Below are 19,115 nucleotides of genomic sequence, written 5' to 3'. Positions count from 1 at the left end.
GGACCGACGGACCGACGACTGCCCCTCGGCCGCGGTTCGTCGCCCGGCAGACGCAATTTTTTTTTCAATTCCGTGTGGCCGTACCACTACGCAGCGACATAGGATTTATTTGAGATAATTATTTTTCACGCGCGGTCGCCTGGACCGACGGACCGACTTTTTTTTTTTTAAATTTATCTGCCTTCCTACTACGCGCTAGCACGTGTGATTTGGCCGAAGATTGTTCGGTTGATGGAAAAAGTTATTACAGCAAGTGGATGTGGTTTACCGGTATTATTCGGTGCGGGCATTCGGCGAGCACGTCCCGCGGACTCGGAGTGCCGTACGCGGAAATATTTTTCATCGACGGGCGAGGCGCGGAGTCGCCCTTGGTGCGCGGCGGCGTCCCCGTGACCGGATCCGTGGACACTGTGCCCTTCATCGATTGCCGATTTTTGTCTGGTCGGCGTTCGACGGGTGCGAGGTGGACTAACGTAAAGAATTATTACGTCCCGCGGACTCGGAGTGCCGTACGCGGAAATATTTTTCATCGACGGGCGAGGCGCGGAGTCGCCCTTGGTGCGCGGCGGCGTCCCCGTGACCGGATCCGTGGACACTGTGCCCTTCATCGATTGCCGATTTTTGTCTGGTCGGCGTTCGACGGGTGCGAGGTGGACTAACGTAAAGAATTATTACGTCCCGCGGACTCGGAGTGCCGTACGCGGAAATATTTTTCATCGACGGGCGAGGCGCGGAGTCGCCCTTGGTGCGCGGCGGCGTCCCCGTGACCGGATCCGTGGACACTGTGCCCTTCATCGATTGCCGATTTTTGTCTGGTCGGCGTTCGACGGGTGCGAGGTGGACTAACGTAAAATATTAATACGGCAAGTGGATGTGGTTTACCGGTATTATTCGGTGCGGGCATTCGGCGAGCACGTCCCGCGGACTCGGAGTGCCGTACGCGGAAATATTTTTCCTCGACGGGCGAGGCGCGGAGTCGCCCTTGGTGCGCGGCGGCGTCCCCGTGACCGGATCCGTGGACACTGTGCCCTTCATCGATTGCCGATTTTTGTCTGGTCGGCGTTCGACGGGTGCGAGGTGGACTAACGTAAAGAATTATTACGTCCCGCGGACTCGGAGTGCCGTACGCGGAAATATTTTTCATCGACGGGCGAGGCGCGGAGTCGCCCTTGGTGCGCGGCGGCGTCCCCGTGACCGGATCCGTGGACACTGTGCCCTTCATCGATTGCCGATTTTTGTCTGGTCGGCGTTCGACGGGTGCGAGATGGACTAACGTAAGAATTATTACGTCCCGCGGACTCGGAGTGCCGAACGCGGAAAAATTTTTCTTCGACGGGCGAGGCGCGGAGTCGCCCTTGGTGCGCGGCGGCGTCCCCGTGACCGGATCCGTGGACACTGTGCCCTTCATCGATTGCCGATTTTTGTCTGGTCGGCGTTCGACGGGTGCGAGGTGGACTAACGTAAAGAATTATTACGTCCCGCGGACTCGGAGTGCCGTACGCGGAAATATTTTTCCTCGACGGGCGAGGCGCGGAGTCGCCCTTGGTGCGCGGCGGCGTCCCCGTGACCGGATCCGTGGACACTGTGCCCTTCATCGATTGCCGATTTTTGTCTGGTCGGCGTTCGACGGGTGCGAGGTGGACTAACGTAAAGAATTATTACGTCCCGCGGACTCGGAGTGCCGTACGCGGAAATATTTTTCATCGACGGGCGAGGCGCGGAGTCGCCCTTGGTGCGCGGCGGCGTCCCCGTGACCGGATCCGTGGACACTGTGCCCTTCATCGATTGCCGATTTTTGTCTGGTCGGCGTTCGACGGGTGCGAGGTGGACTAACGTAAAATATTAATACGGCAAGTGGATGTGGTTTACCGGTATTATTCGGTGCGGGCATTCGGCGAGCACGTCCCGCGGACTCGGAGTGCCGTACGCGGAAATATTTTTCCTCGACGGGCGAGGCGCGGAGTCGCCCTTGGTGCGCGGCGGCGTCCCCGTGACCGGATCCGTGGACACTGTGCCCTTCATCGATTGCCGATTTTTGTCTGGTCGGCGTTCGACGGGTGCGAGGTGGACTAACGTAAAGAATTATTACGTCCCGCGGACTCGGAGTGCCGTACGCGGAAATATTTTTCATCGACGGGCGAGGCGCGGAGTCGCCCTTGGTGCGCGGCGGCGTCCCCGTGACCGGATCCGTGGACACTGTGCCCTTCATCGATTGCCGATTTTTGTCTGGTCGGCGTTCGACGGGTGCGAGATGGACTAACGTAAAGAATTATTACGTCCCGCGGACTCGGAGTGCCGAACGCGGAAAAATTTTTCTTCGACGGGCGAGGCGCGGAGTCGCCCTTGGTGCGCGGCGGCGTCCCCGTGACCGGATCCGTGGACACTGTGCCCTTCATCGATTGCCGATTTTTGTCTGGTCGGCGTTCGACGGGTGCGAGGTGGACTAACGTAAAGAATTATTACGTCCCGCGGACTCGGAGTGCCGTACGCGGAAATATTTTTCCTCGACGGGCGAGGCGCGGAGTCGCCCTTGGTGCGCGGCGGCGTCCCCGTGACCGTGTCCGAACCACCGCGTGTGAAAATTCGATTTTTTTTTTTCACTCGACGTCCTCGGTTATTCGTCGGTGCCGGGGTGGTGCACATGACGGCAGCCCCGGCGATGTCCGTCGACACGATTTCGAATTCAACTTTTCGAACGTAGTTTTTCCGTGTGCAATAACTCGTTAACCGTTGGTTCGATCTCGACGTACCCGAGACGTGTTCACGTCGTACGTTCCGAGTACTATAGGACACCGGTGTCCGCGACATTTAAATCGGTAATCCTTTATCCGCGGCCGTACCGCTACGCACGGAGATAGACCGATATTTGATTTTCGCTTAACCGCTACGCACTGTGATTGACTGTATTCCGACGGCGGGGTCTCGGTCAACCGTTTTCACGGTTTGCCGGTGACATCGACCGTACCGTTCATCACGGGCAGACCGCAGAGTCGTTGTCCAGGGATATCCCCCTTTGCCGAAAACCTTTACCGCGTAGAATTTCTGCGCTGACCGCGACGTTACAGGGGTGATTACCGTCGCCGAGCTGCGCGCCCGCCGTACCGTCTCGTCGCACGGACCACCGTGTGTGAAAATTCGATTTTTTTTTTTCACTCGACGTCCTCGGTTATTCGTCGGTGCCGGGGTGGTGCACATGACGGCAGCCCCGGCGATGTCCGTCGACACGATTTCGAATTCAACTTTTCGAACGTAGTTTTTCCGTGTGCAATAACTCGTTAACCGTTGGTTCGATCTCGACGTACCCGAGACGTGTTCACGTCGTACGTTCCGAGTACTATAGGACACCGGTGTCCGCGACATTTAAATCGGTAATCCTTTATCCGCGGCCGTACCGCTACGCACGGATTTTGTGATTTTCGCCTAACCGCTACGCACGGTGATTGACGGATTTTCGATTCTCGGCTAACCGCTACGCACGGTGATGGCGAAGTTCCTTCGACTCGGGTGTACCACTACGCGTGAATACCCCCGTCGCACATTGTGAAACTCGAGATTTTGTAAATTTGTGAGCGACTCGGTCGTCGGCGTTCCGCCGGCGTCCGATCGCCAATCACGTACGACAGCAAAGCCACGGGCGACGCCGAAGCCGACGCGTCCATCGCCGCGCACCGGTCTGCCCCAGTCTTCGGAATGGTCAGCAATCCAGTGCCCTTCGATGGTATCCGTCCAAGTTTCGGCGACCGACCCATCTCGCACGCCGAGTGGCAAAACTCAACCGGCGTCGCAGGCCCGCCTTCCGGTGGGCCTCCGACGCGCAAATCGTTTTTTTCAAAAATCGATGACGACTCCCGTTACCGTTCCGCAAGTTACGAGCTCTCGACGCCAAAACATTCCCGCCGCGGCCGGCCATCGTCGCCGTGCCCGGCGGTCGCCGGGGCGAAGCCCCGGGACGACGGACTTCGCGTCGCGTCCCGGCTTCCCCCACGATCTCGGCTGGGGGCCGTTATAAACCTGGCGAGAGGCGCTAGCGCGGTAATTCTCCGTCCGCTGAAAACGGACGGCGTACGCGCTAACCCCGACTCTCGTCAACGCACGGGTCACGTCGCGTCGGGCGAGCGCTCGCTCTCCGCGTGTGTTCGGTCTACCGCACGCGACCGCCGCCGCAGTCGCCCCGCGTTCTGCGGGTGCTCAGTGCGGCGCTCGCGTCGACCGAAGCGCGCGGTTTACGGGCGCCCGTCCGCGCACGTATCCCACTCGAACCGCGGTCGGTCGTGCGCCGTGACCGTATACCGGTCACGGTCGTTTCGACCTTCCTCGGCGTCGGCTCGCCCACGGGCGGACCGGCGCTCGGACGCACGCGTCCCGAGACGAGTGTCCGCGTCGTCGTCGCCCCTTGGTCGGCGTCGCCGCGGGGATCCGTCACGGGACGCAGTTGTTGTAAAACCGAGATCCCTGGTTGATCCTGCCAGTAGTCATATGCTTGTCTCAAAGATTAAGCCATGCATGTCTCAGTGCAAGCCGCATTAAGGTGAAACCGCGAAAGGCTCATTAAATCAGTTGTGGTTCCTTAGATCGTACCCAAGTTACTTGGATAACTGTGGTAATTCTAGAGCTAATACATGCCGACAGAGTTCCGACCGTCGCGGCGCCCTCGGGCGTCGCTCGCGGGAGGAACGCTTTTATTAGATCAAAACCGGCCCGTCGCGGCGCGCTTCGTGCGCGTCCCGATCGCGGCCCGCGCAAAGACCTGGTGACTCTGAATAACTTCGAGCTGATCGCACGGTCTCCGTACCGGCGACGCATCTTTCAAATGTCTGCCTTATCAACTGTCGACGGTAGGTTCCATGCCTACCGTGGTGGTAACGGGTAACGGGGAATCAGGGTTCGATTCCGGAGAGGGAGCCTGAGAAACGGCTACCACATCCAAGGAAGGCAGCAGGCGCGCAAATTACCCACTCCCGGAACGGGGAGGTAGTGACGAAAAATAACGATACGGGACTCATCCGAGGCCCCGTAATCGGAATGAGAACACTTTAAAACCTTTAAACGAGGATCAATTGGAGGGCAAGTCTGGTGCCAGCAGCCGCGGTAATTCCAGCTCCAATAGCGTATATTAAAGTTGTTGCGGTTAAAAAGCTCGTAGTCGGATCTGTGTCTGGGCGGTGCCGGACCACCCTGGCGGTCCGTCGTGTCGCGGCCGGCCGTGTCGCGGGACCACGTGTCCCGTCGGCGCGGTCGTCGTCGCGCTCGTCAGCCGTCTCGGGGTGTTAGTTACCGGCACGTCGGCCGGACGTATTGTCGGCAGGCGGACACGTGTCTCGGGCTTCCGGCGCGCCGCGCGGCCACGCGTCGCGCGGCCGTCGGGGTTCGACGACGGCGGCCGCCTACTCCAATCTTGCTGCGCGGTGATCTTCACCGATTGCCGTCGGCGGGCCGACACGTTTACTTTGAACAAATTAGAGTGCTCAAAGCAGGCTCAAATCTGGCGGGGCGGCTTCACGGCCGTCTCGTCAAAAGGCCCTGAATACTGGTCGCATGGAATAATGGAACAAGACCTCGGTCCCGCGCATCTCCGCCCTTCGCGGGCGCGCGAAATCGCCCTCCGGGGCGTTTCCGTGCGCGGGCCGCCGGGCCGCGGGCGCCAGTCGCCCGCGCGTCCCGCCGGGCCGGTTTTCGGGACCGGAGGTAATGATCAACAGAGACGGGCGGGGGCATTCGTACCGAGACGTTAGAGGTGAAATTCTTGGATCGTCTCGAGACGAACTGACGCGAAAGCATTTGCCAAGTACGTTCTCGTATGATCAAGAACGAAAGTTAGAGGTTCGAAGGCGATCAGATACCGCCCTAGTTCTAACTGTAAACGATGCCAGCTAGCGATCCGCCGGCGTTTCATTAACGACCCGGCGGGCAGCTTCCGGGAAACCGAAGCTTTTCGGTTCCGGGGGAAGTATGATTGCAAAGTTGAAACTTAAAGGAATTGACGGAAGGGCACCACCAGGAGTGGAGCCTGCGGCTTAATTTGACTCAACACGGGAAACCTCACCAGGCCCGGACACCGGAAAGATTGACAGATTGAGAGCTCTTTCTTGATTCGGTGGGTGGTGGTGCATGGCCGTTCTTAGTTGGTGGAGCGATCTGTCTGGTTAATTCCGATAACGAACGAGACTCTGTCCTGCTAACTAGGCGGGTAACCCCGGGTCGGCGTGTGCGCGGCGCGGGCGGTTTCGGCCGTTCGTGTTCGCGTACCCGTCGGCTCGGCCCGGTATCCCCGAACGCGTTCGCCCGTCGTCCACGGCGGTCGTCGAGCGCGGCCGCGCCATCCGCGTCCCGGCGTGCGGCGGGCGTGTGTCGGCCGGGGGGCAACCTCCGGTCGGCGCGCGTCCGTCGTGCGTCGGGCTCCGTGGTGAAGCGCGCCGTGTTCGCGGCCGTCGCCGGCGGATCACGATACGTTACTAGGGCTACCGCCGGCTCCCAGGAGCTTAAACTCTTCTTAGAGGGACAGGCGGCGGACGAAAATAGCCGCACGAGACTGAGCGATAACAGGTCTGTGATGCCCTTAGATGTTCTGGGCCGCACGCGCGCTACACTGAAGGAATCAGCGTGTGTTAACATTCCTGGGCCGACAGGCTTCCGGGTAACCCGCTGAACCTCCTTCGTGCTTAGGGATCGTGGCTTGCAATTTTTCCACGTGAACGAGGAATTCCCAGTAAGCGCGAGTCATCAGCTCGCGTTGATTACGTCCCTGCCCTTTGTACACACCGCCCGTCGCTACTACCGATTGAACGGTCGCATTGAGGTCTTCGGAGTGGACGCGCGTTATTCGGCCCCCTCGGGGGCTGGGTCGTCGCGCGATCGCGAAGATGACCGAAATCGGCCGTTTAGAGGAAGTAAAAGTCGTAACAAGGTTTCCGTAGGTGAACCTGCGGAAGGATCATTAGAGACGGGCCCGCGGTACCGGCAGCACTTGCCGGTCTCGCGCGCGCCTAATCCGACCCCGTGGCCGCGTGCGCTCGCGACTAGCTCGCCGACCGCCCGCGCGCCGCGACCCCCGACCGAGCGTCGACCGAAAGATGGTTAACGTCGAAAGACCATACGGGCCCCGCCGTGCGTCCGCGCACGGCGCGTGGCCGGTAGAAGTTTCGTCGACAAAAAAAAACACCCGACCCCGAACAGCGGATCACTTGGCTCGTGGATCGATGAAGACCGCAGCTATCTGCGCGTCGTCGTGTAATCCGCAGGTTATACGAACATCGACCAGTCGAACGCACATTGCGGCCTCGGTGACCCGCGGGTCCCGGGCCACGCCTGTCTGAGGGTCGTATACCGGATACTCGGCCAGACCGATGCGCCGCCGGCAGGCGTCCGACGGCGGCGGCAGTCCTCCCGGGGACTGTCCGCCCGCCCGTCGGCCGCTCCGGTGGTGCGAGATTGGCGGTTCGACCGTGGAAAACCGCGCTCGCGCGGCCGCCTCCGGTCGTCCGCCCAAGTTGTGACGGCAAACAGTCACGGGTTCTCGCGTCGTCAAACGGCACGTCCCCGTCCGCCCGCCGCGCGAGAGCGCGGCCGGGTCGGCTGAGAGTCCACGGACCTCTCCGGCTTCCGAGACGCGGACGCGGACGGTCACCGTACGGGCGGAGCGCGGACCGCAGGCTGCCGTGTAATTTAAAAAAAAAAAAACCGATACGTTCCGACCTCAGATCAGGCGGGACTACCCGCCGGATTTAAGCATATTAATAAGCGGAGGAAAAGAAAACAACCGTGATTCCCTTAGTAGCGGCGAGCGAACAGGGAAAAGCCCATCGCCGAATCCCGCCGCGCACTTTTGTGTCGCGGCACCTATGGGAGTTGTGGCGTACGGGCCGGCCTCGTTGCCGGGGCGCACGTGACGGTCCAAGTCTCCCTTGAACGGGGCCATGGCCCGCAGATGGTGCCAGGCCAGTAGAGGCCGTCACAGCGTTCCGGGATCGGACCGCGCCTTCGAGTCGGGTTGCTTGAGAGTGCAGCCCGAAGTTGGTGGTAAACTCCATCTAAGGCTAAATACGGCCACGAGACCGATAGTTTACAAGTACCGTGAGGGAAAGTTGAAAAGAACTTTGAAGAGAGAGTTCATAAGAACGTGAAACTGTTCGGGTGTAAACGGACAGAGCCCGCGAGTCCCCGCCGGGCGAATTCACGGTCGGTCTAACCGCCGGCCGGATCTTTCGCTCGGTTAGCGGACGTCGCGACCCGTTGGGCGCCGGCCGAAGGGCTTGGGTGGCGTTCGTCGCGGCGGTTGCGTTTCGGCGTGACCGTTCGCGCCGAACCCTGGTGCTCCTGGTCGGCTCGCCCGACGGCAAGAACCGTCGACGCGGCCCCGTCGCAGGCGGGGTCCCGTCGGTCGGCGACGATTTCGGGCTACTTTCCGACCCGTCTTGAAACACGGACCAAGGAGTCTAACGTGTGCGCGAGTCAACGGTGATCTTACGAAAAACCACGTTTGGCGCAATGAAAGTGAACCGTTTACGGTGCGGACGATGGCCTAGCGACCGAACCCACCGGCGTTCAAAGTCGCGCTGGTCCGCAGTCCGGGGGCGTCTTCGCCAGGTCGGCTTCGGCCGTCCGAGGGCGCACCCTTAGCGCACACGTTGGTACCCGAAAGATGGTGAACTATGCCTGGCCAGGATGAAGTCAGGGGAAACCCTGATGGAGGTCCGCAGCGATTCTGACGTGCAAATCGATCGTCTGAGCTGGGTATAGGGGCGAAAGACTAATCGAACCATCTAGTAGCTGGTTCCATCCGAAGTTTCCCTCAGGATAGCTGGCGCCGATGTGTCCCGCCCGTTCGCGGGCGTACGGACGCCGGTGGGACTCCGCGCTGTACGGCGCGGTAACAACACGCTCGTAACACGGAGGATGTCTCATACGGTAAAGCGAATGATTAGAGGACATTGGGGCCGAAACGACCTCAACCTATTCTCAAACTATAAATGGGTGAGATCGCCGGCTTTACCTGGTACACCGCGTGAACCGCGTGCGAAGCCGGCGACGGAACCCTAGGCGCTTAGTGGGCCATTTTTGGTAAGCAGAACTGGCGCTGCGGGATGAACCGAACGCCGAGTTAAGGCGCCGAAATCGACGCGTATTCAGAGACCATGAAAGGCGTTGGTTGCTGATGACAGCAGGACGGTGGCCATGGAAGTCGGAATCCGCTAAGGAGTGTGTAACAACTCACCTGCCGAAGCAACTAGCTCTGAAAATGGATGGCGCTGGAGCGTCGTGCCTATACTCGGCCGTCGACGGCATAGTGGGGCCGGTCGTCGCTCGCGGCGGTCGGTCCCGGCAAGCCTCGACGAGTAGGATGGCGCGGCGGTGTGCGTCGAAGGGCAGGTCGCGAGACCGCCTGGAGCCGCCGTCGGTGCAGATCTTGGTGGTAGTAGCAAATACTCGAGAGGGGCCCTCGGGGGCTGCCGTGGAGAAGGGTTTCTTGTGAACAGCCGTTGTCCAAGAGTCAGTCGATCCTAAGCCCGGGGAGAGATCCTCGTACCACGGGCGAAGGCGTTTTCGAATCGCCCTTGGGGCGAGAGGGAATCCGGTTCGTATTCCGGAACCCGACGCGGAACCGCTCCCTAGTGTTCGGGGCTCTTTTGTCTCGTCTGGGTAACCAGAATGAACTCGAAGAAGCCGCCGGGGGATCTGGGTAGAGTTCTCTTTTCTCTGTGAGCGTTGTACGTCCCTGGAATCCTCTAGCCGGGCGATAGGGACGCGAGCGCGAAGAGCACCGCTCGTTGCGGCGGTGTCCGTGATCCCCACGCGGACCTTGAAAATTCGAGAGAGGGCCACGCGGAGTCTTCGCGTCGGTTCGTACCGATATCCGCAGCAGGTCTCCGAGGTGAGCAGCCTCTAGCCGCATAGAATAATGTAGGTAAGGGAAGTCGGCAAAACCGATCCGTAACTTCGGGATAAGGATTGGCTCTGAGGAGCGTGGCTGTCGGGTTCGGGTCGTCGTAGAAGCGTAGGCGGTTTTGGCGACACCCCGGCCGTCGCCCGCGCGCCCGGTCTTCGGACCGGGAGCCTCGAGGCGGCCGCGGGCCCGTCGCCGTCCGCCGACCGTGGAACCACCGAGCTTCGGTCGCTGGCCGCGTCGCGGCCGGCCGATCGCCTTGGTGTCGGTTCGCCGTCACCGGGCGGTCCGGCCGCCGCGGCGTCGGTCGCGTAGCCGGATCGACAGCCATGTAACGGTCAACTCAGAACTGGCACGGACCAGGGGAATCCGACTGTCTAATTAAAACAAAGCATCGCGATGGCCCGGGACGGGTGTTGACGCGATGTGATTTCTGCCCAGTGCTCTGAATGTCAACGTGAAGAAATTCAAGCAAGCGCGGGTAAACGGCAGGAGTAACTATGACTCTTTTAAGGTAGCCAAATGCCTCGTCATCTAATTAGTGACGCGCATGAATGGATTAACGAGATTCTCACTGTCCCTATCTACTATCTAGCGAAACCACAGCCAAGGAGGCGTCAAAGCACGGACCTTCGGGTCCACGACGAGCCGGAATCGCCGCCGCGCGGGCTCTCGGGCCCGCTGGCGGCGCATCAACGGTGAACGCGGTGATCCCGCGGCAAACGGTGTGGGTTTTCGGAATCGTCTGCAGACGACTTAAGTACCGGGCTGGGTGTTGTACTCGGCAGAGCAGTTACCACGCTGCGATCTGTTAAGACTGCCCTTTGCCTCGGGGGTTCGTCTTGTCGGTTGGACAGGACCCCCAATGACCGATGCGTGAACGGATCGGCCAACCGGTCTCGTTCCTCGCGTCGGGCGCGCATGGTCGATGCGCGGCGTTTCGGCGCCGCGTATCGCGAAAGGCGTCCGTCGCGCGGACCGCCGGTCGGTCGACCGCGCTGGTGATTTATTTCGGAAGTTCGTCGTACGACGAACACCGGAGGCCGTCACCGGCGCGGTCGACCGACCGGCGGTCCGCGCGACGGACGCCTTTTTTTTTTCAATTCCGTGTGGCCGTACCACTACGCAGCGACATAGGATTTATTTGAGATAATTATTTTTCACGCGCGGTCGCCTGGACCGACGGACCGACGACTGCCCCTCGGCCGCGGTTCGTCGCCCGGCAGACGCAATTTTTTTTTCAATTCCGTGTGGCCGTACCACTACGCAGCGACATAGGATTTATTTGAGATAATTATTTTTCACGCGCGGTCGCCTGGACCGACGGACCGACGACTGCCCCTCGGCCGCGGTTCGTCGCCCGGCAGACGCAATTTTTTTTTCAATTCCGTGTGGCCGTACCACTACGCAGCGACATAGGATTTATTTGAGATAATTATTTTTCACGCGCGGTCGCCTGGACCGACGGACCGACGACTGCCCCTCGGCCGCGGTTCGTCGCCCGGCAGACGCAATTTTTTTTTCAATTCCGTGTGGCCGTACCACTACGCAGCGACATAGGATTTATTTGAGATAATTATTTTTCACGCGCGGTCGCCTGGACCGACGGACCGACGACTGCCCCTCGGCCGCGGTTCGTCGCCCGGCAGACGCAATTTTTTTTTCAATTCCGTGTGGCCGTACCACTACGCAGCGACATAGGATTTATTTGAGATAATTATTTTTCACGCGCGGTCGCCTGGACCGACGGACCGACTTTTTTTTTTTTAAATTTATCTGCCTTCCTACTACGCGCTAGCACGTGTGATTTGGCCGAAGATTGTTCGGTTGATGGAAAAAGTTATTACAGCAAGTGGATGTGGTTTACCGGTATTATTCGGTGCGGGCATTCGGCGAGCACGTCCCGCGGACTCGGAGTGCCGTACGCGGAAATATTTTTCCTCGACGGGCGAGGCGCGGAGTCGCCCTTGGTGCGCGGCGGCGTCCCCGTGACCGGATCCGTGGACACTGTGCCCTTCATCGATTGCCGATTTTTGTCTGGTCGGCGTTCGACGGGTGCGAGGTGGACTAACGTAAAGAATTATTACGTCCCGCGGACTCGGAGTGCCGTACGCGGAAATATTTTTCATCGACGGGCGAGGCGCGGAGTCGCCCTTGGTGCGCGGCGGCGTCCCCGTGACCGGATCCGTGGACACTGTGCCCTTCATCGATTGCCGATTTTTGTCTGGTCGGCGTTCGACGGGTGCGAGATGGACTAACGTAAAGAATTATTACGTCCCGCGGACTCGGAGTGCCGAACGCGGAAAAATTTTTCTTCGACGGGCGAGGCGCGGAGTCGCCCTTGGTGCGCGGCGGCGTCCCCGTGACCGGATCCGTGGACACTGTGCCCTTCATCGATTGCCGATTTTTGTCTGGTCGGCGTTCGACGGGTGCGAGGTGGACTAACGTAAAGAATTATTACGTCCCGCGGACTCGGAGTGCCGTACGCGGAAATATTTTTCCTCGACGGGCGAGGCGCGGAGTCGCCCTTGGTGCGCGGCGGCGTCCCCGTGACCGGATCCGTGGACACTGTGCCCTTCATCGATTGCCGATTTTTGTCTGGTCGGCGTTCGACGGGTGCGAGGTGGACTAACGTAAAGAATTATTACGTCCCGCGGACTCGGAGTGCCGTACGCGGAAATATTTTTCATCGACGGGCGAGGCGCGGAGTCGCCCTTGGTGCGCGGCGGCGTCCCCGTGACCGGATCCGTGGACACTGTGCCCTTCATCGATTGCCGATTTTTGTCTGGTCGGCGTTCGACGGGTGCGAGATGGACTAACGTAAAGAATTATTACGTCCCGCGGACTCGGAGTGCCGAACGCGGAAAAATTTTTCTTCGACGGGCGAGGCGCGGAGTCGCCCTTGGTGCGCGGCGGCGTCCCCGTGACCGGATCCGTGGACACTGTGCCCTTCATCGATTGCCGATTTTTGTCTGGTCGGCGTTCGACGGGTGCGAGGTGGACTAACGTAAAGAATTATTACGTCCCGCGGACTCGGAGTGCCGTACGCGGAAATATTTTTCCTCGACGGGCGAGGCGCGGAGTCGCCCTTGGTGCGCGGCGGCGTCCCCGTGACCGGATCCGTGGACACTGTGCCCTTCATCGATTGCCGATTTTTGTCTGGTCGGCGTTCGACGGGTGCGAGGTGGACTAACGTAAAGAATTATTACGTCCCGCGGACTCGGAGTGCCGTACGCGGAAATATTTTTCATCGACGGGCGAGGCGCGGAGTCGCCCTTGGTGCGCGGCGGCGTCCCCGTGACCGGATCCGTGGACACTGTGCCCTTCATCGATTGCCGATTTTTGTCTGGTCGGCGTTCGACGGGTGCGAGGTGGACTAACGTAAAATATTAATACGGCAAGTGGATGTGGTTTACCGGTATTATTCGGTGCGGGCATTCGGCGAGCACGTCCCGCGGACTCGGAGTGCCGTACGCGGAAATATTTTTCCTCGACGGGCGAGGCGCGGAGTCGCCCTTGGTGCGCGGCGGCGTCCCCGTGACCGGATCCGTGGACACTGTGCCCTTCATCGATTGCCGATTTTTGTCTGGTCGGCGTTCGACGGGTGCGAGGTGGACTAACGTAAAGAATTATTACGTCCCGCGGACTCGGAGTGCCGTACGCGGAAATATTTTTCATCGACGGGCGAGGCGCGGAGTCGCCCTTGGTGCGCGGCGGCGTCCCCGTGACCGGATCCGTGGACACTGTGCCCTTCATCGATTGCCGATTTTTGTCTGGTCGGCGTTCGACGGGTGCGAGATGGACTAACGTAAAGAATTATTACGTCCCGCGGACTCGGAGTGCCGAACGCGGAAAAATTTTTCTTCGACGGGCGAGGCGCGGAGTCGCCCTTGGTGCGCGGCGGCGTCCCCGTGACCGGATCCGTGGACACTGTGCCCTTCATCGATTGCCGATTTTTGTCTGGTCGGCGTTCGACGGGTGCGAGGTGGACTAACGTAAAGAATTATTACGTCCCGCGGACTCGGAGTGCCGTACGCGGAAATATTTTTCCTCGACGGGCGAGGCGCGGAGTCGCCCTTGGTGCGCGGCGGCGTCCCCGTGACCGTGTCCGAACCACCGCGTGTGAAAATTCGATTTTTTTTTTTCACTCGACGTCCTCGGTTATTCGTCGGTGCCGGGGTGGTGCACATGACGGCAGCCCCGGCGATGTCCGTCGACACGATTTCGAATTCAACTTTTCGAACGTAGTTTTTCCGTTGTGCAATAACTCGTTAACCGTTGGTTCGATCTCGACGTACCCGAGACGTGTTCACGTCGTACGTTCCGAGTACTATAGGACACCGGTGTCCGCGACATTTAAATCGGTAATCCTTTATCCGCGGCCGTACCGCTACGCACGGAGATAGACCGATATTTGATTTTCGCTTAACCGCTACGCACTGTGATTGACTGTATTCCGACGGCGGGGTCTCGGTCAACCGTTTTCACGGTTTGCCGGTGACATCGACCGTACCGTTCATCACGGGCAGACCGCAGAGTCGTTGTCCAGGGATATCCCCCTTTGCCGAAAACCTTTACCGCGTAGAATTTCTGCGCTGACCGCGACGTTACAGGGGTGATTACCGTCGCCGAGCTGCGCGCCCGCCGTACCGTCTCGTCGCACGGACCACCGTGTGTGAAAATTCGATTTTTTTTTTTCACTCGACGTCCTCGGTTATTCGTCGGTGCCGGGGTGGTGCACATGACGGCAGCCCCGGCGATGTCCGTCGACACGATTTCGAATTCAACTTTTCGAACGTAGTTTTTCCGTGTGCAATAACTCGTTAACCGTTGGTTCGATCTCGACGTACCCGAGACGTGTTCACGTCGTACGTTCCGAGTACTATAGGACACCGGTGTCCGCGACATTTAAATCGGTAATCCTTTATCCGCGGCCGTACCGCTACGCACGGATTTTGTGATTTTCGCCTAACCGCTACGCACGGTGATTGACGGATTTTCGATTCTCGGCTAACCGCTACGCACGGTGATGGCGAAGTTCCTTCGACTCGGGTGTACCACTACGCGTGAATACCCCCGTCGCACATTGTGAAACTCGAGATTTTGTAAATTTGTGAGCGACTCGGTCGTCGGCGTTCCGCCGGCGTCCGATCGCCAATCACGTACGACAGCAAAGCCACGGGCGACGCCGAAGCCGACGCGTCCATCGCCGCGCACCGGTCTGCCCCAGTCTTCGGAATGGTCAGCAATCCAGTGCCCTTCGATGGTATCCGTCCAAGTTTCGGCGACCGACCCATCTCGCACGCCGAGTGGCAAAACTCAACCGGCGTCGCAGGCCCGCCTTCCGGTGGGCCTCCGACGCGCAAATCGTTTTTTTCAAAAATCGATGACGACTCCCGTTACCGTTCCGCAAGTTACGAGCTCTCGACGCCAAAACATTCCCGCCGCGGCCGGCCATCGTCGCCGTGCCCGGCGGTCGCCGGGGCGAGCCCCGGGACGACGGACTTCGCGTCGCGTCCCGGCTTCCCCCACGATCTCGGCTGGGGGCCGTTATAAACCTGGCGAGAGGCGCTAGCGCGGTAATTCTCCGTCCGCTGAAAACGGACGGCGTACGCGCTAACCCCGACTCTCGTCAACGCACGGGTCACGTCGCGTCGGGCGAGCGCTCGCTCTCCGCGTGTGTTCGGTCTACCGCACGCGACCGCCGCCGCAGTCGCCCCGCGTTCTGCGGGTGCTCAGTGCGGCGCTCGCGTCGACCGAAGCGCGCGGTTTACGGGCGCCCGTCCGCGCACGTATCCCACTCGAACCGCGGTCGGTCGTGCGCCGTGACCGTATACCGGTCACGGTCGTTTCGACCTTCCTCGGCGTCGGCTCGCCCACGGGCGGACCGGCGCTCGGACGCACGCGTCCCGAGACGAGTGTCCGCGTCGTCGTCGCCCCTTGGTCGGCGTCGCCGCGGGGATCCGTCACGGGACGCAGTTGTTGTAAAACCGAGATCCCTGGTTGATCCTGCCAGTAGTCATATGCTTGTCTCAAAGATTAAGCCATGCATGTCTCAGTGCAAGCCGCATTAAGGTGAAACCGCGAAAGGCTCATTAAATCAGTTGTGGTTCCTTAGATCGTACCCAAGTTACTTGGATAACTGTGGTAATTCTAGAGCTAATACATGCCGACAGAGTTCCGACCGTCGCGGCGCCCTCGGGCGTCGCTCGCGGGAGGAACGCTTTTATTAGATCAAAACCGGCCCGTCGCGGCGCGCTTCGTGCGCGTCCCGATCGCGGCCCGCGCAAAGACCTGGTGACTCTGAATAACTTCGAGCTGATCGCACGGTCTCCGTACCGGCGACGCATCTTTCAAATGTCTGCCTTATCAACTGTCGACGGTAGGTTCCATGCCTACCGTGGTGGTAACGGGTAACGGGGAATCAGGGTTCGATTCCGGAGAGGGAGCCTGAGAAACGGCTACCACATCCAAGGAAGGCAGCAGGCGCGCAAATTACCCACTCCCGGAACGGGGAGGTAGTGACGAAAAATAACGATACGGGACTCATCCGAGGCCCCGTAATCGGAATGAGAACACTTTAAAACCTTTAAACGAGGATCAATTGGAGGGCAAGTCTGGTGCCAGCAGCCGCGGTAATTCCAGCTCCAATAGCGTATATTAAAGTTGTTGCGGTTAAAAAGCTCGTAGTCGGATCTGTGTCTGGGCGGTGCCGGACCACCCTGGCGGTCCGTCGTGTCGCGGCCGGCCGTGTCGCGGGACCACGTGTCCCGTCGGCGCGGTCGTCGTCGCGCTCGTCAGCCGTCTCGGGGTGTTAGTTACCGGCACGTCGGCCGGACGTATTGTCGGCAGGCGGACACGTGTCTCGGGCTTCCGGCGCGCCGCGCGGCCACGCGTCGCGCGGCCGTCGGGGTTCGACGACGGCGGCCGCCTACTCCAATCTTGCTGCGCGGTGATCTTCACCGATTGCCGTCGGCGGGCCGACACGTTTACTTTGAACAAATTAGAGTGCTCAAAGCAGGCTCAAATCTGGCGGGGCGGCTTCACGGCCGTCTCGTCAAAAGGCCCTGAATACTGGTCGCATGGAATAATGGAACAAGACCTCGGTCCCGCGCATCTCCGCCCTTCGCGGGCGCGCGAAATCGCCCTCCGGGGCGTTTCCGTGCGCGGGCCGCCGGGCCGCGGGCGCCAGTCGCCCGCGCGTCCCGCCGGGCCGGTTTTCGGGACCGGAGGTAATGATCAACAGAGACGGGCGGGGGCATTCGTACCGAGACGTTAGAGGTGAAATTCTTGGATCGTCTCGAGACGAACTGACGCGAAAGCATTTGCCAAGTACGTTCTCGTATGATCAAGAACGAAAGTTAGAGGTTCGAAGGCGATCAGATACCGCCCTAGTTCTAACTGTAAACGATGCCAGCTAGCGATCCGCCGGCGTTTCATTAACGACCCGGCGGGCAGCTTCCGGGAAACCGAAGCTTTTCGGTTCCGGGGGAAGTATGATTGCAAAGTTGAAACTTAAAGGAATTGACGGAAGGGCACCACCAGGAGTGGAGCCTGCGGCTTAATTTGACTCAACACGGGAAACCTCACCAGGCCCGGACACCGGAAAGATTGACAGATTGAGAGCTCTTTCTTGATTCGGTGGGTGGTGGTGCATGGCCGTTCTTAGTTGGTGGAGCGATCTGTCTGGTTAATTCCGATAACGAACGAGACTCTGTCCTGCTAACTAGGCGGGTAACCCCGGGTCGGCGTGTGCGCGGCGCGGGCGGTTTCGGCCGTTCGTGTTCGCGTACCCGTCGGCTCGGCCCGGTATCCCCGAACGCGTTCGCCCGTCGTCCACGGCGGTCGTCGAGCGCGGCCGCGCCATCCGCGTCCCGGCGTGCGGCGGGCGTGTGTCGGCCGGGGGGCAACCTCCGGTCGGCGCGCGTCCGTCGTGCGTCGGGCTCCGTGGTGAAGCGCGCCGTGTTCGCGGCCGTCGCCGGCGGATCACGATACGTTACTAGGGCTACCGCCGGCTCCCAGGAGCTTAAACTCTTCTTAGAGGGACAGGCGGCGGACGAAAATAGCCGCACGAGACTGAGCGATAACAGGTCTGTGATGCCCTTAGATGTTCTGGGCCGCACGCGCGCTACACTGAAGGAATCAGCGTGTGTTAACATTCCTGGGCCGACAGGCTTCCGGGTAACCCGCTGAACCTCCTTCGTGCTTAGGGATCGTGGCTTGCAATTTTTCCACGTGAACGAGGAATTCCCAGTAAGCGCGAGTCATCAGCTCGCGTTGATTACGTCCCTGCCCTTTGTACACACCGCCCGTCGCTACTACCGATTGAACGGTCGCATTGAGGTCTTCGGAGTGGACGCGCGTTATTCGGCCCCCTCGGGGGCTGGGTCGTCGCGCGATCGCGAAGATGACCGAAATCGGCCGTTTAGAGGAAGTAAAAGTCGTAACAAGGTTTCCGTAGGTGAACCTGCGGAAGGATCATTAGAGACGGGCCCGCGGTACCGGCAGCACTTGCCGGTCTCGCGCGCGCCTAATCCGACCCCGTGGCCGCGTGCGCTCGCGACTAGCTCGCCGACCGCCCGCGCGCCGCGACCCCCGACCGAGCGTCGACCGAAAGATGGTTAACGTCGAAAGACCATACGGGCCCCGCCGTGCGTCCGCGCACGGCGCGTGGCCGGTAGAAGTTTCGTCGACAAAAAAAAAACACCCGACCCCGAACAGCGGATCACTTGGCTCGTGGATCGATGAAGACCGCAGCTATCTGCGCGTCGTCGTGTAATCCGCAGGTTATACGAACATCGACCAGTCGAACGCACATTGCGGCCTCGGTGACCCGCGGGTCCCGGGCCACGCCTGTCTGAGGGTCGTATACCGGATACTCGGCCAGACCGATGCGCCGCCGGCAGGCGTCCGACGGCGGCGGCAGTCCTCCCGGGGACTGTCCGCCCGCCCGTCGGCCGCTCCGGTGGTGCGAGATTGGCGGTTCGACCGTGGAAAACCGCGCTCGCGCGGCCGCCTCCGGTCGTCCGCCCAAGTTGTGACGGCAAACAGTCACGGGTTCTCGCGTCGTCAAACGGCACGTCCCCGTCCGCCCGCCGCGCGAGAGCGCGGCCGGGTCGGCTGAGAGTCCACGGACCTCTCCGGCTTCCGAGACGCGGACGCGGACGGTCACCGTACGGGCGGAGCGCGGACCGCAGGCTGCCGTGTAATTTAAAAAAAAAAAAACCGATACGTT

General features: G+C 60.4%; 2 non-coding genes and 1 pseudogene across 2 annotated transcripts; all 3 read left to right on the top strand.

Moving 5' to 3' along the window:
- Positions 1-7,161: 7,161 nt before the first annotated feature.
- On the top strand, positions 7,162-7,319 carry LOC132953344 (5.8S ribosomal RNA). The gene has a single exon (XR_009665589.1). It is a non-coding gene; the product is annotated as a 5.8S ribosomal RNA (ribosomal RNA).
- Positions 7,320-7,688: 369 nt separating this feature from the next.
- LOC132953340 (large subunit ribosomal RNA) lies at positions 7,689-10,721 on the top strand (annotated as a pseudogene).
- Positions 10,722-18,589: 7,868 nt separating this feature from the next.
- LOC132953343 (5.8S ribosomal RNA) lies at positions 18,590-18,747 on the top strand. The gene has a single exon (XR_009665588.1). It is a non-coding gene; the product is annotated as a 5.8S ribosomal RNA (ribosomal RNA).
- Positions 18,748-19,115: the final 368 nt, after the last annotated feature.

Source organism: Metopolophium dirhodum, unplaced genomic scaffold (genome assembly GCF_019925205.1).
Source record: "Metopolophium dirhodum isolate CAU unplaced genomic scaffold, ASM1992520v1 scaffold15, whole genome shotgun sequence".
Lineage (NCBI taxonomy): Eukaryota > Metazoa > Arthropoda > Insecta > Hemiptera > Aphididae > Metopolophium > Metopolophium dirhodum.
This window is presented reverse-complemented; position numbering and strand designations above follow the sequence as displayed.